The sequence below is a fragment of the Euprymna scolopes genome, chromosome 19 (assembly GCF_053919585.1).
Source record: "Euprymna scolopes isolate OS-2025 chromosome 19, ASM5391958v1, whole genome shotgun sequence".
Classification (NCBI taxonomy): domain Eukaryota; kingdom Metazoa; phylum Mollusca; class Cephalopoda; order Sepiida; family Sepiolidae; genus Euprymna; species Euprymna scolopes.
This window is the reverse complement of record NC_136500.1, coordinates 122,698,271-122,714,929: the sequence shown is the minus strand read 5'-3', so window position 1 is coordinate 122,714,929 and position 16,659 is coordinate 122,698,271. Positions and strand designations below refer to the sequence as shown.

Sequence of the window (16,659 nt, the reverse complement as noted above, 5' to 3'; positions counted from 1 at the left end):
TTACATTTAAACTTCTGCATATCAGTACAGTCAGGGAAACAGGTACCAGGAAGTGAATTTCAAAGTATGGCTAATCGAGGGAAGATACTATTAGAGTAGAAAGCTTTCTGGCATTTAGGGGCTCAACAATGAAGGGGTGACGTTTTGTTGCTAAGCAGGTTTGTTGGGGATATGTATGTCATGGGGGCACAAGTGCAGCGAGTTCGTTAGAGCACATTTCATCAAAATATTTGTAAAACAGGCACAGATATGCAACATTGCGGCGATGGGACAGGGGTTGGAGCAATGTTAACAAAATAAGATTTATTAGTTTAACAAAACTCTTTTTTAGACTCTATCCAAGAAGGAGAGTTTAGTATTCGTGTCCTAACTTATCTTACGAAATGAAAAAACTTAGTAAAATAATGATTTCGTTTGCATTGCCTATTTTTTATACAGCAGCAACTAGTGTTAAAAAAAATCAAAGGACACAAGTGTAACTAGTGAAAAAATTCAATTTTATTTCGGTGTAAAACAATGTTAAAACTGAAGAAAATACAAATGCACTCATATATAGATTTCAAAAGTGAAATAATATTTGAATCAAATTTAGAGAATTAATGTGATTGCTTCTTTTTGACTCAAAAAGATAACGTCCGTCTCGCATGCCGGTTAATCTGAAATGTCAAATTCGCTCCAGGCGGTGTTTAGGACGGAAGTTCCTCCAGCATCCTCCCTCTGGACACTGGTGGTGCGGGAGGCAAAAGTTCGTTCTGAAAATTATACCAACTGAAACACAAACAGTTACAATCACATGCCCCCCCCCCAAATAAGCTATAGTTTTTTTTTTCCATATTTGGAACCAAATAGGTAACGGATATGGTGAGGACTTACTTGGCCTCGGTTTAATATAACACAATTAATTTGAGTATAGGGCGTTTCACATTTCATGTGAGCAACAGACAAGAGGTTTAGTAGTAATAGGAACTTGCCAAGTGAAAGGCGTTGTTTATTCCAGATCACTGTTCTTCGTTGCCTTCTTTATCTCGTAGAACAACGGGATCAATTAGATAAGGTGGGGGGGGCAACACTCTCGACTGACACCATCTACCCTATGTTTGTTCACACTGCTATTACTATGGATAGAGTCTGCAAATGATTTTTCTTGGTGGTGTTTCAATAAAGATACTCTGGAATTAAACGCTTTAAACTCTGGTTCACTTGGACGTTTTTTTCTATGATTGTCTAAGCATTCTTTTTCGACCAAAAGATAAGTTATATTTGTCGATGTTACCGTCATATTTACTCTCACTTTTGTATAGGTTTGGCCACAAGGTGCATCAGCTGGCTGTCTGTTTTCAATTGGTGAAATGTAACTGCATCCACAGTAACTTTGGAGATTAAGTTGAACCCTACCAAGTGTTTGTGTTGGTTTCTCACACTGGATCTGATTGATTTCATTGTGATACCCTGTCATATTTATCATGCTCATACGGATCTAGATTAATCTGATTATGTGAGCTGTCATAGTGAATTTGGTCATCAACTCCCTTATCCTCTTTGTTCTGTCCCCCTTTTAGAGTCATACCTCTTGCACATTAGAGGACCTTGATGCTCAGTTTTCTAATTGAGCGATTCTTTTGTGACTTCATCTTCAAGATCAGACATGCTCTGTTCAGACATTTACTTGTTAATGTTAACACCAACTGAGATGTATTCTTCATTATAATTTCTTCGCTCATAAAAGGGTACCATTCTGGAGGTGCTGGGTATTTCTTTGGGTTTTCCCAGAACATGTCAGGCTCAGATCAAGACAATTGACAGTGATCAGCCTGCCCAGCCAAAAATCCAAAAACTTCACCTAATGCACGCCTTAAGATTCTCTGCTCAATCACTCAATCTGCTGTGAACAAAACCAATGTGAAATGCCATCATGAGTATGTATCAATGAACTCGCAAATTCCCTGATGGCTGATGGTAAGGACTATTCTGGTTCTTAAGGCATAAATGAGATCGACTCGCCTCAACCACTTCGGTCATCAAGCAAAACAACCGATCCAGTCAGAGATGGTCCAACATTATTTACCAACTCTGCTTTCAAGCAATTCTGGGCCTGGTGGTCAGTATCGCACTCTAAGGCTGGTTGATCTCTTTTATAAGCAGAAGCTTATGTAATTGTAAGAGCGTTCAATTTGGTTTAAGTCATATGCAAATTCATCCTTTTTGTAGCCCTGTTCTATTCTTCCAGATTGAGTTCTCACAAAAAGAACAAACGAATAATATTAAAGTATGCGCAAAAGCAAACATTTTTTAAATCTAAATTTAAAAAAAATATTCTGTGGCAAACGAGAGGATATGTAAAAGTTAACACTGAAAAAGAAAACAGAGACAAAATAATGTAACACACACGTAATCTGGGAGTATTTAAATAATGTTCGTAAAAATTCACAGAAAAATACAGCAATGAGCTGCTTCTGAAGTAAAATCAAAATTGCAATCCAGTGAGAATATTTCCGCACTCAAATGTTTTTGTAAAATATTTCATTTTTCTTTTAAAGTAAAATCAAAATTGCGATTCAGTGAGGATATTTCTGCACTCAAATGTTTTTGTAAAATATTTCATTTTTCTTTTAAAGTAAAATCAAAATTGCAATCCAGTGAGGATATTTCCGCACTCAAATGTTTTTGTAAAATATTTCATTTTTCTTTTAAAATAAAATCAAAATTGCAATCCAGTGAGGATATTTCCGCACTCAAATGATTTTGTAAAATATTTCATTTTTCTTTTAAAGTAAAATCAAAATTGCGATTCAGTGAGGATATTTCTGCACTCAAATGTTTTTGTAAAATATTTCATTTTTCTTTTAAAGTAAAATCAAAATTGCGATTCAGTGAGGATATTTCTGCACTCAAATGTTTTTGTAAAATATTTCATTTTTCTTTTAAACAGGGGAGTTCGTTATTTTTTTTAAACAAAAGTGTTTATTAAAATGTTTTTAACACGCAGGAAGAGATCAAACCATAGCAAGTATTTAGCTAAGACAAGATGTTCCTTTTCAAGAGCGATATAACTCATTCTTCGCTATAATTCTTATTTAGAAAGAGTCATCATAGCTGCATCATCAATGACAAATTGCTCAAATATGAATGTTTGTTTTTGGTATAAGGGTACAATTTTCTGCAATGAAAAATACCTTCTTACAAAGTCAATTATTTTTGTTAGGTTGATCTCTGTTTTGCCATTTTTCCTGGAACTTTTGTTGAGAAAAGATTTTTTTGAAAGTTCATCTTCTCTAAACAAACACTGTATTTGAAAGTATACAAGCTCTGCAAAGAACTCCGGCTTGTTGAAAATACACATGAAACTATTTACAACAACACTAAGGAGGTATAACAACATAGTTTGTTGCAGTCACTCTAATTATTTTGCTAAGTTATTATATTTGCCTGGCGAACTGTCTGGTGTACTGGTTCTTCTTCCAAGTATTGCTACAGCAATTGGTGTAGATAGGTGAACACGGCTGACTTCTTTCCCAGTTTCAGGTTGAATACCATCTTTGCTACAGGTTTGAGAGTCAATGGAATTTAGGTCCGCTTCAAAGGTGAGAAGCCCTACCTCTTCTTTAACAGAACTGATGATATTGCTCCAAGCAGTTATTCTTGGGGAACAATCTTGTTTACAATTATGGCAAAGTATTTCGTCAAGCCATCACACATGTTAGAAATGTTGCAGCAGTCAGCAGAGAGCATGATACTTTGACAAATGTTGAACCAGTAGTGATTGACAAAAAGTATACATTGAGCATTGTTCCTGGTTTTCCTGTGTGCAACCACTGTCTTCTCTTAAGGCTTCCCATTTGAATTTAGAGTGTTAACACAGATTCAGCAATATTGGCTTTGAACTACCAGTAGTTTGCTTCTCTCCTACTATTGCTATCGTTATTCATTGCAGTGTCTATTTTATATACAGTTAACTATTGTATGAAATTTTTCGGCTAAAGCAAGTCTTGGTTCACTTGTTATTGATCTCAGAATTGAAAAAAAGCAGTACACAAGTTGATATATTCTGACTAAAAACGTGTGTATTGTTTTGTTCATAGAAAAAAAATTATCTCATCTTGTGGCTAAGTGAGACTAACTTTAGCTTTCAACGTAAGAGGGTTCATTTGTGTCTACTTTTTAACTACTGTATGAGATGTTTTGGCTAAAGCAAGCCTTGGTTCACTGATAGTTCTCAACGTTTGTGTCTGGTGTGCAAGACAATAATTGATCTGAAGGAAGCAACACTGCCATTACGGTGAGTCAGTCTTATGGCAAACATGATCCCGTAGCTGCAATTATAATAATACTTGAATGATTGCTTGTGAATCTTTGGCAGTCATATTTGACCCGACCTTTTGTTTGGGACATAATATGCAATTGTGAATTTTGAATCTGCTTTTCTTTTGGGGTCATCAATATGTTTGAAGGCAATGTTTGTCCATAAGTATTGAGAAATGCTTTTTGAACTTCTCCACTGTTAGATTTATTAATTTTGTAGAAACCCATGTGCATTCCAAGTCCGTATCTTTGACTTGCTGAGTTTAACATTGAAGTTACTAGATACAAGTACGGCACAATCACATTGAGACACCACTTCTTGCCAGATCACTGAAGTTAAGCAGCATTGAGCCTGGCTAGTACCAGATGAACTTGGCTGTATGCAAACTGGTTTGCATTAGCTGGTATAACAGTGACGGTGGAAAACCACTTGGCAGATGGTGTATAGCGAACTAGGAGGTGGTGTTTTTATTGAGTGCGAAGATTATATAAGTTTTAAGGAGATTGTTTCTGTAACAAACTAACAAATTTATGAGGAGTGGGTTCTCCTTCTTTGTCTTACTTTACGGAAGCCCGAACTTTAAGATTTTGTTGTTTTCACTAGAAACTGTGTCCTTTTTACCGAGAACTGAGATTTTTCCTATCAAACATAAAGTGATTTAATCAAACTGTTGAGCACTCAATGTATCAGTGTTTTAGCTAAATTGTTTTGAGCAACCTATCTTCGAGCTTAGATATCTCTCTCTTTCAGAAGTAGGCGGTTCCCTGTTATCTTCCTATTGTTTGTTCCTGATTTCTCTTTACAATTAATAATTAGTGAATTGTCTTTCTCAGTGCTTTTATCTACATTTTACTACAACTCTCACAATGGATTGTGTTTATGTATTTATAAAGATTTATTTTAATTAAATTGTCCGGATGACAACCGTTTCCTAAAGAATCTATGTTCTTTTCAATTTTTGAATATGTACTTTAAATTTACATTTAAATGAAAAAACAATGATCCAGATATTTCACAACACAACGAATATTGCCCATGTGAGTTATCACATGCTTAAAACCTTGATGGATGAGAGCAACCATATTAAAATATATTAAGGTAATATATCACATTCTTTAAGTGTGGCTTCCCATGAAAAGTATATCCACATAGATTACAAGAATATGCCTTTACTGAACTGTTTTTTTTTTTTTGTATATGTGTGACTAAACTTGATTTAACAAATCAGAAATCGTCACATATTTTAGAAGAATTTCGATATTCAAATTTTACAGATACTCGCATAGAAATATTTACACACTCCAATGTGTCGGGTCGTATAGCAGCCATCCTCCAGCAGAACCTTACAGTTGGATGTCACGTGGCTCACACTCTCTACTTCTGTGTTACAGAATCTACACTTGCTGTCATTGATTTTCCATTTTTTTTTTTTTTTTCTTCCTCTGAAGATTGTAATGCCGGGTATGGGGCAGCCAAACCAGCTGCCAACATTGCCCCGCTTTTTTATTGAAACCAACCAAGAGCTCTTTTTAGTATCCTCGCTGTTCCCTTAAGTGCAATTGTCTGAATCTCTTTTGCACTTGGTTCACCAGGAATATTAGTTAGGTAGGACTTCAGGTTCTTCTTCATAAGTCCTGTGGCACCTATGATAACACAGTATGAGTTCTCACATGTTTTGCAAGATTTTGTTTATTAGTACTTGAATATTTACACTGTCCGCAGGAATATAGCTTTTCTCCAGTGTGAGTTCGCATATGTTTTGTAAGGTTTTGTTTATGGGTACTTGAATATTCACACTTTTCACAAGAATATGGCTTTTCCCCAGTGTGAATTCTCATATGTCTTACCAAAGTTTGTTTCTGGGAAGTTGAATAGCTACAATGTTTACAGGAATATGGCTTTTCCCCAGTGTGAGTTCTTATATGTCTGGCTAAATTTATTTGCTGAGAACAAGTATAGTCACACACTTTACAAGAATATGGTGTTTCCCCAGAATGGGTTACCATATGCCGCATAAGATTTTCTTTCCGAGGAAAAGTACATCCACACACTCCACAAGAATATGGTTTTTCTTTGTCATGTTCTTGCATGTTTCAGTAAATATGATTTTACGAAACCACAATATCAAGATAGCTATGAGGAATTATTCAATTTTTCTGAAGAGTTGACTATAATTAAATTCTGGTATATATTTGCAACATATGTCGCTTTTCATCTTCTAAACAAAAATACAATTTTTTGTAGAAAATATTCAAGGAAAAAAAAACGATCCGTTCACATCCAACAAAAGCATCCAAGCAGGAACCTCCTACAAAGAAAAATAAATTCATTTTTTAAAATTATATTTTGACATTAAGTTCTATAATGAATTATACTTCGATTTTTTTTTTTATTTTAAAACAAAGAAAAAAATAGAAATGCTAATATGTATATAACTAAAGTAGAGATGAGATACATCGGCTGAATTGGTGCCAAAAATCAGGTTTGAAATCGACGGTACCGATGGCTTATCTTATTTAAACTTCTGAAAATAAAAAAAACATAAACATATATAATTAAGTTCAGTACATAAAATGAAATATACTATAAAGTGAACATAGAACTAACATTTTCTCAAAAGTGCTTAGTACAATTAAGAGTTTAGTAAAAATAGATGTATATACATATTTAAGGAATCTATAATTATTAAAATACGTTGTTATTGATTTTATTGGGGATGTATGACTAAGTAAATATTACAATTTAAATTCTAAACTAAGTTAGAGTATCCTTTAATTACGAACTCATCTAGGGAAATAGTCTGTCCAATTCCAGTTTTGCTTTGAAATAATATGTCTGGTTTAGTCTCCTGTAATTGGGTTTCAACCCCTCGTAGACCGCTGATGTCCGAGAAAGAGACATGGTAGTGAGCGTTTACACAAGAAGTTGGAGATCCGTGTTTAATAGTGTATTTTTTCTTGAAACTTTTCATGATGGAGTTTTGGGATTTGTGGACTAGGCCAACAGACTTGCTTGGAGCAGGGCAGAGAGGGTAAGTAAGAGAGAAACAGAAATGAAGAAATATATATTTTTTGTAGCACATGAAAAGGTAAAGCCGTAACAGTTGTGAATTTGTAATTCTTTTTTCTTTTCTAGATGCAAGTTCTATTATATTTATTTCAGTTTTTAATCTTTATCTTTATTTCATTGTGTAAATGGTTTTCCCATGCAAAATTGTGCCGATTCAAGTTCATTTTAAATAGAGCATAAATAGATTAGAAAATGCTGTTCTCGTACCTCACCTTTCTAACTATAAAAGAACATGCTTGTCCAAGTAGCGAACTATATCACGTGATGACCGTTTTCTTTTCAAAAAGGAAATGTTGAAGTTTATTTCAAGCAAAATCAATTCTTATTTGCAGTCACAAAGGGCGTATTTTAACAGATAAGTTGTGAATTTGTAATTCTTTTTTCTTTTCTATATGCAAGTGCTAATATTATATTTATTTCAGTTTTTAATCTTTATCTTTATTTCATTGTTTTATTAATTGTGTAATAGGTGTTTACAAATTATTTACTTTTAACCGTTCGCCTTTTAATTCAGAACTAAAACATGTATGAATTTTAAACTTTTCTAAAAGTTCAAACAGGTTTTTCATATTCTATAGAAAAATTACTCTGGTTGAATCTTTCAAAAAGATGTTTCCAAACCTTCTTAATATTGTTTACCAACTCGATGAGAAAAAGAAAATGATCAAGCTTAAGGGACTTTTAATGTTTCTATAGAAAATTATATTCTTCAAAAAGATGATTTTAGTTGTTTTCAACCTTTATTAAGACTGCTTAAACGGATTTTTATATTTTCCAGAAAATATTTGAAATAACTTATTATTAATTTCAAGGTTAACTTACCTGTCTGGTAAGTAAAGGTCAGTTTTCTAGGATTTAAAAAAATTTTTTTTACACAGTGATCACCACTTATCAAGGCCCGGAAGCCACTCAGGGATAAGGGTTATTGCAAGTACATTACGTTAGTGTGGAGATTTAATGAAGTGTTTACTTAAGAAGGAGGTTCATTTGGAATTTGTTAGAACATTCCTTTTCAAGGGTTGCATTGAAATAGGAATGTGTGGTATTAATAATTTTATAAGTACAAGTATTTTTAGAGAGAGGACGAGAAAGATGGCGGCAATATTTTGAGAGATGGGTCGCTTGATGAGTTTATTGCAAAATAAAACTTAAAACAATTAAATTGGAGTTTTATTAAACATAACTCAATCCCCATACTGTTATATTTTTGGTATATATTTTCTTAGATTAAAATATAACCCTTATTGTAACAACTGTTCACTAAATCAAATAATTAATAAGGTTCTTCTAATTAATTATTAATATAATAAGTCACACATATTACCAGTGAATCCTGATTCAGTCACAGAATGGCCGAAACATTGTAGAAAAATTGGAAGCCACCTTTACTTCTTGATATTTTAAGGAAAATGTTTAAAATATGTTTGTTAATGGAATACACATTTTTTTTAACCCTAACTAAATGCATACGCGTCTAAAGTAGTATCGACACTTTACAAGTCCTGAACTTTGTAAACAGATATGCGGAAGTTTTTCCATTAGATATGTCTGCATTTTAAATAATTTAAAATGATGAAGCATGTAGTTCATTTTACCTACACTGTTTTCTTTACATTTTTGGTGTCACAAATTGAACTAAACAACGCTTATATTAAAATAGCATTATTAATTTTAACTATCGCATTTCAAATTGAATTTTATGATTTAAAATCTCTGTCTCTGAGATGCAAAAATAATAGAATTTAGAGTTTAGGCTGTACGATTTTGATTTTATCAGCATAGCACATTATATATATATATATATATATATATATATATATATATATATATATATAGTACAGGGATAATTTAATAATATTTTATCAAAATCCGGATAATCAATTAAATTAAAAATCGATACAAAGCTTTCTGCTGAAAAGTACTCTTCACAAAAAGTGTTATTTTAATTAGCGGTTGAAATTATAAATTGAGAATCATAAATAAGTATAGTGTTGTCTGCCTTTTTAGTTCTTTTCACATGACCTTTCAAATCTTAAAATGATTTGACAAATTCAAAGGTGGACACCTGATTATCCGTACTAATGATGCAACTACAAATTCCTCTAGACTAATTATGGTGATTTTTTTAATACTCAATAGAGATTTGTTAATGGCGGATCACTTTCCTATACAAATTAAATGTAAAACGAACACCATTTTCATGACCAGCTAGCAATCAATGAGACGAATAGTTTACAGTTTACAATTAATTGTGGTTTGGGTGAATGGGTCACTCATATCGGTTTCTGCTTAAGAGTTAAAAATTTAAGGGCTGTACTCCCCCTCAAAAAAAGAAGAAAACAAAAACCGATATGAGTTCTCCTCCCCTTCCGCCATAAAAAAATTGGAAACAATGAATGATTACACCTCGTTGATCAGTATCTGGACATGAACTGGGTGCTCATTGTACATTAATTTTATATTGGTAAATGATCACCCACTCTAAAATCTTAAATTATTTATTATTTTTTTTACCAATTCTTTCTTTGCGGATATTTAGTTTAGTTATTATAAGTAAAAGCAATAAAAAAATGTATATTTGGAATTTTTTAGGGAATAAACTAGGATGGGTTAGATTGTAAAGATTTACCAATTTTTTTTTTATTCAACATTAACTTTCTACTTATTGATGATGACCAATAAGTGCATGCTCATTCTATGCAAACTTTATAAAAGCGATCCTCATTCTAAAATCTAAAAATCTATATATAGAAAAAGCAAAATGTGTGTGACCATTTCGTGTATGTCTCGCAAAGGCTTCTTTCGCACACGCTCGCGGGGGGGGGTATTACTATTGCTTAGAACTGTTTATATACCCCCTATATAATAATATCTACAATTTGGAAACGCGTGTAGCGTATAGATTTATTTGTGTCGACTTTTACAAAATTATTGCTATTTTGGCTTCTCACTTGTTGATTCGTTTTTTTCATATAAAAAGCGAAACTAATTCAAAGTTAACAGCCTTCTCGGCATCGCGCCGGGAAACGTCCAGAAGCAATCAACTTTGATCAATGTTGTATATCAGACAGTTGCTATTCAATCTGGACAATTTGGAGCTGGTTTCCCCCTCCCCAACATCTGTCGGGGGAAAAACAGTCAAATTTGGGTAAACAAACCCAAATGCTGTGTGACTTCTATTTGAACTTCTTAATTAGGTCAAATGGAAGCAGCAGTTAACTTTTATTGCGGACACCTGTTTTTAATAGTTAAACAAATAAATTCAAATGTCTTCGTTGTATGTTTTCACGGCGAGCTACTCAATACAGCTAAATTTTGAAGTTAAATAAATTAATTGTAAAAATCCTTTAAAACATAAATATTTGTTTTCTGGGTCTATTTCAAAGATAATTAGTAAAGTCCTAAGATATTGAATTAAATTAAAAAAACAAAAAACACCTTGTGTGTACAAAACATAAATAGATTAGCCCAAAACCAGTGATTCTGACGTTTGCAAAATACAACAAACTAAAGTTTTTCTAAACACGGAATATATGGAGGCCCAAAATTTCAGCCAGTCGAAAAACTGTGAAAATGACGTCAGGTAATTAAAAGGGAGGAGAGAGTGGGATAATTTTTTTCCCCCAGACATGCATCCGTAGGTGTATCAGAATTTTTTGGGAATTTTTGACACCCCTAACACAAAACTGCGAATAAAATATAAAAAAACTCATAATTTCTCTTTTAAAAGTGGGTTGTTTATTTTTTTTATGGAATATATTTCCAAAATAAACTATTAAAGTTGTTTAAAAAATAATAGAAATATTATTTCTTATTTTTTAAAAAACAGTGTTTACAAAGTGCCGGCGTGCCTTCATGTAGCCATTTTTTTTACGTAATGAAATCAATTGAATTTTACAAGTTAAATATTTTTCAATTTTTAAAATTAAAAAATCTATCTAAATTTTCCTATTGGTTAAATTTTTACGATATTTTCAGGGTCAATGTGAAATGTTATGCTCTTTCGAATAAACCACATATAATATTTTAGACAAACGTTTTTTTTTAATTTACCCCCCCCCATTTTGAAATGTCTATTAATATTAAATAAACACTTTTTTTTTCGAGTTATATTGAATTCATTAATACAGATTTTAGGGGATTTTTTCGTAATGTTCACGTAAAAATTATTTTGTTCTATTTTTATTGTTACAAATTACGATGCTTTATTTATATAAAAAAAGGCAAAAATAAAATACTTGCGTATTTTATTTATTGAAAACCATAACTTTAGTAAAGGTATTTTTTGTTTAAACAAAATAATACATTTCCACTAAGATTTAAATAAAAAATAATTAGTTCATTATATTCCGCGATCATTATTTGATAAATACTGAAGATTTAAATAAAATTGGTTAATTTCCTGATTTTTGGTGATTTTTTTAAGTAAAGGGAGAGGTCAAAATGTTTATACATTTTGAGCATCGGCATTCATTTTGCCCGTATCTGACTACTATCGACCGAACCAGTCTCTTTTAGTGATAACATGCTTGGAGGATATTTGTACAACTAAATAGCAAATCTGCCTGATTGCAATAATAAAAAAAATTGGGTTTGTATTACTGTACACATAGATTCAAAAAAGTTGTCAAAAAACAAATATATGACAAATAAATGTTATCAAAGGCAAGATAAGTTACTTTTCTACCAAACTGGATATATTTTTCGTGTTTTTATTCAATGTAACATGTTTATTCAGCTCGAAAAATATACATTGCTTACCGATGTATTGGAAAATTCAAAATGGCGCGCGACATTCTCTCTTTAACACGGTAAGCTCGAGAAAAGGTGTTATAAATAATAAACTAGACAAAATACTATTAAAAAACCACATGATGTCACGGGAATATATATTGAGCGAGTTTCTAACAGTATTTTGTCTAGTTTTATATTTATAGCACGTTTTCCCAAACTTGCCATGTTAAAGAGAGAGTCGGAAGCCATTTTGAATTTTCCAATACATCGGTAAACAGTATGTTCTTCGAGCTGAATAAACATGTTACATTCAATAAAAACACTGAAAACATATCCAGTTAGGTAGAAAAGTAACTTATCTTGCCTTTGATAACATTTATTTGTTATATATTTGTGTTTTTGACAACTTTTTCGAATCTATGTGTACAGTAATACAAACCCAAAAAACTTAATTTAATATTTAAGATTATTTTTAAAAAGTTATCAAATGGATTTTTTTTTACAAGTGTAAGCAAAGATGACGAAAAACTTACCTTTCATTCAAGGAATTCAATTAAAAAAAAAAAAAAAAGAAGCAGGATGAATTGTTTTTGTTCTTGTTCTTTCGTCTTTAAAACAGAAAGTTTGTTTTGTTTGTTAGAATTTCTTTCGTAAATTGAAACAACTATTTTTGTGTATGTCTAATTAATTAAGAAATAAAATTTATGAAAATATAACAGAATTAAAATAAAAAGATTAAAAAAAAAAACAAGAAACAAAACGATTTAAACGTGAAATTATTTAAAGAGAAAATCAACTTCTAAAGAACAATAAATTTAGGTCATCGTAATACGGTGTAATCAGCACTGTGTTTCTTGTGTAAAAATGTCCGTTCATTTTTAAATGTACCGAATTGTTTTCGTATCAAAATGAGAACCATGATCCAACAATAATCCAAAAAATCTCAATAATCCTCATCTAAAAAAAAACTGAGAAACAACTCAAATAAAATGAAAAAATAAAAATCATGAATTTAGATCATGCGTTAGTTACGTGTGCGAATTTGTTTTAATATCATGTTAATGTTAATCTATATAAATAAAACAGTAGACATATGGGTGCAAGTGCAAGTCTATAAATGGTCCACAAGTAATCTTTTTTACTATGAAAATCAGAAAAAATCTTTATAATGTACGTACTTGTCACTGCATGAAAATGTCATATTCCAAAAATCACGTTAATCGATCAAGTAGTTTTTTTATTTAAGAAAATCAAATATTATGAGATATTTTAATATTTTATCGAAGAAAAACTTGACGACATCTTGTTTTTGAATGATACACACCTATTGGCAATTTTTGGAATATAAGATCAGAAAGGGGCAGACAATCGACTTTCCACACTATAGTAAAAAAAAAAAAAAAAAAAAAACTTGGAAAATTAAGACATTTATAAGTTTTTGATGATGTTGAAAACGAAAATAGCGTTTAAAATTCCAGCAAACGAGTAGTTTCCAAGATATGGAGAAATGGGTAATCGTGAAGAAAGAGAGAGCCTGTTTCCTCCGTTTGACTATAGGTGGCGTTACTGTCTGTCCACCCAGTTACGGAAGCACAAAATGTATATAATGCCACCCTTGAAATAAAAATAAATGTTTTTGTTATATTTTAATTTTAAACATGGTGTTTTTTTTTTGGGGGGGGGGGGTGCAAACATATTTAAGTTGTTTTTTGTTTTTTCAAACATATTTACGTTTTTTTTTGTTTGTTTTTGCAAGCATATTTAAGCTTTATTTTTCCAAACATTTACGTGTTGTTGCTTGTTTATTTTAAAACATTTACGGTTTTTTTTTGTTTTTTTTTTGCAAGCATAAACTAAATATTTTTGAAATATTTTTCTTTTTGAAAAGTTTGCTTATGCACTTATTGGTACCGCGCTATTTTTTAATAGTAGTTTCAAGTAAGATTCAGGTTTTACAATATCCTTTTTCAAATATATATATATATATATATATATATATATATATATATATATATATATATATATATATATATATATATATATATATATTTATATATATACTTGCGGAAAAGGTAAAATAAGTGCAGAAAAATTAAGAAAAAAGGGGGGGGGGTCCATAAAAAAGATAAAAGAAAAAACGTTGATTTTTTTTTATTATTATCATAAGAGCGTAAAAAATACTCGCGGAAAAACGGTTGTACCCATAAATATGTTTAAAAGAAAAATATAGCAAAAACATTTAGTTTATGCTTGCAAAAAAAAAAAACGTAAATGTTTAAAAATAAACAAGCATCAAAACGTAAATGTTTGGAAAAATAAAACTTAAATATGTTTGCAAAAAAATAAAACTTAAATATGTTTGCACAAAAAAAAAAGAAACATGTTTAAAATTAAAATATAACAAAAACATTTATTTTTATTTCAAGGGTGGCATTATATACATTTTGTACTTCCGTAACTGGGTGGACAGACAGTAACGCCACCTATAGTCGAACGGAGGAAACAGGCTCTCTCTTTCTTCACGATTACCGAGAAATGTTAGTTTAAAGAAAGTGGGGTATCACTTTTCTATAATAATTTAACGTATAATGATCACCCACTTTATGGCCACCACTAGTATAAAAACTTGAATTTACGCCGCTGAAATACACATTTGCCGAATTTTTGTTGGAGTAGCGTCAACGTGTGAGTGGTCAATTTACGTAAAATTCTTAATATCTTGGAAACTACACGGCTGCTGGAATTTTAAACGTTATTTTCGTTTTCAACATTCTCAAAAACTTATAAATGTCTTAATTTTCCAAGTTTTTTCTATAATGTAGAAAGTCGATTGTCTCGCTAGCAGTGTATCATCATTCAAAAACAAGATGGCGTGAAGTTTTTCTTCGATAAAATGTCTGATAATATTTGATTTTCTTTAAAAAAAAAACACTACTTGATCGATTTACGTGATTTTTGGAATATGACATTTTCATGCAGTGACAAGTACGTACATTATAAATATTTTTTTTCAGATTTTTATAGTATAAAATATTACTTGTGTGGACCATTTATAGACTTTTACACCGACGTGTGTGTGTGTAACTATCTAACAGGTAAATTATTAAACTGGTCACATAGCACTGAAATTCTCAGGAAATAATATCCATGCATTAAGGGTGGTTTACAGCGAATAATATCCTTGCTTACTTGCATGTATACACACTTCGGCAAATTTATATGTATTCATTAAGCATTAGGTGACATTTTTTTTTCTGCGCATGCGCGTACATTTGTTTTTTTTTTCTCAGGCTTGAACGCTCGGTACTTTTTAATTTCAATTCTAACTAATTTTTTTAATGTTTTTGTATTGAAAAAAAAAAAAAAACGAAATCAAGCGTACATTTTACTCGCGGTTTGAAATTTGTAAATATGAAAACAAGCATATCTATCTTTTTTACGATCTCATTTTTACTTAATTTCATACATTATTTTACGACGGAGAAACGAAGGGGGGGGACTCACGGAATACGGACAGTGCTGAAATAATAACGTTATTACTTAGAAAACTATTCTTAATATAGGGAGGGGAAGGTATTATTGAGACTATTCTGTACTTTCACCTAACAATTTATTAAATGAGAAACTGACATGTATTATCTCTATTTTTATTTAGTATTAAGTATCTGTTTTTCAATCCAATTTCTTGATTTGTTTATTGTAAAGCAAGTGTTGCCTAATCACTAACTGCATTTTGAAATATTTCTCTTTTGAGTAGCATGAATTTTAAATAAGGTGTTTCTACAGTGTAGTATACATATTTAAAAAATATAAAAAAATTATAATGAAATCATGTATTTCTAAAAACTATTGAGTCATGTTGCGGAAGTGACGTCATATGTTGATGATAGAGGGGGGGGGGAAGCACGATTATGCTGCTTTAAAAAGTACTCTGGGGGCCGCCAGTTATTACCAAACCTTCTTTTTTAGGTGAGGTTGGGGGTATAGTGAATTAGTGCCTGTTTATTCTCCCAAGCATTACCACCGCTTTTTCTGTTTATGGAGAGGGGAGGGGGGCAGTAGATGATTTCGCGTCAGAACAGATACTACATTTTGATCTTAGCCAAAAGGCCAATTAAGCATTATATAGTTTTCTCCCAGGCATTACCGCCTTCTAAAAAGAAATACAAAATAAAATATATTTTAAGATAATAGCGGTTAAAATTATGAAAAATTATTAACATATCCAAGAATTATGAAATATGATGAAGCGTGAGTTAATTGGTTGGTGTATTTGTAATGAAAAAATCGGCCTACACAATATATCAAAGTTATTATTTTCGTAAGGGATGGCCATAATTTAGGTTAAAATTATGAAAAATTGTTGTCGGAATTAGTAACATATCCAATAATTATGAAATATGATAAAAATGTGAGTTACTTGATTGGTACGTTTGTAATGAAATACTAAAGCTAGACAATATGTCAATGTTATTATTTTCGTACAGTGGGGGCGTGATAATGTTGATTAGAATTATAAAAATTACTGTCGAAATTAGTAACATATCCAAGAATTA

The 16,659-nt window shown here is 31.3% G+C and overlaps 1 long non-coding RNA gene across 1 annotated transcript; it reads right to left on the bottom strand.

The window, feature by feature from the left end:
• Positions 1-476: 476 nt before the first annotated feature.
• LOC145239942 (uncharacterized) lies at positions 477-13,032 on the bottom strand. The gene is made up of 2 exons (XR_013862428.1): positions 12,637-13,032; positions 477-6,608 (listed from the first exon to the last, which is right to left on the bottom strand). It is a non-coding gene; the product is annotated as an uncharacterized LOC145239942 (long non-coding RNA).
• Between the last annotated feature and the right edge of the window lie 3,627 nt (positions 13,033-16,659).